Genomic DNA, 621 nt, shown 5'->3' on the forward strand with positions numbered 1-621 from the left:
CCAAAAATCGATGACCTTATTCTCCGTTGCATGCTTTTTCTTTCCAGCCTTTTCTGAACTATTTATTTTCCTCAGAGAACAAACTACCCAGTCTTCCTTCAATAGATCAGATGGTAGAGCAGAGGACTGTAGTGAAACATGTTGGCATTCTTAGATCACTTCTTAACTTCTGGCTCCAAGGACGATACGTTTTTTTTTCCACCTGCTTCTACTGGTAATGAGGGACAAAAAGAAGGAATGAAACCTAAGGCAACAACTGTCTGAAACAACATCATCATCATCAGCATCTTCTTCTTCAGTAATAAAAATATTTTTTTGCCTAGCGTGAAACGTGTCGTTTTAGGTCAAGTGTCGTGAATTAGCATAAATGGTAGAGCGCTTGCTTTGCATGCGAGGCGTAGCAGGATCGATGCCCAAATTCTCTGTACATTTCCTTTAATAAATGGATGGAAAATGTTCAAGCTGGTCTTAATTGAGTTTCATTCCAACAGATGTAAAATAGTATATAGCCAAAGAGACCAGCTGCCCCCTCTGAGGATTGAACTCAGGACCTTCAGATTATGAGACTGACGCGCTACCTACTGCGCTAAGGAGGCAGAGACACTTTGAAGTTGCCGTATA

The sequence above is a fragment of the Polyodon spathula genome, chromosome 34 (assembly GCF_017654505.1).
Source record: "Polyodon spathula isolate WHYD16114869_AA chromosome 34, ASM1765450v1, whole genome shotgun sequence".
Taxonomy (NCBI): Eukaryota; Metazoa; Chordata; class Actinopteri; order Acipenseriformes; family Polyodontidae; genus Polyodon; species Polyodon spathula.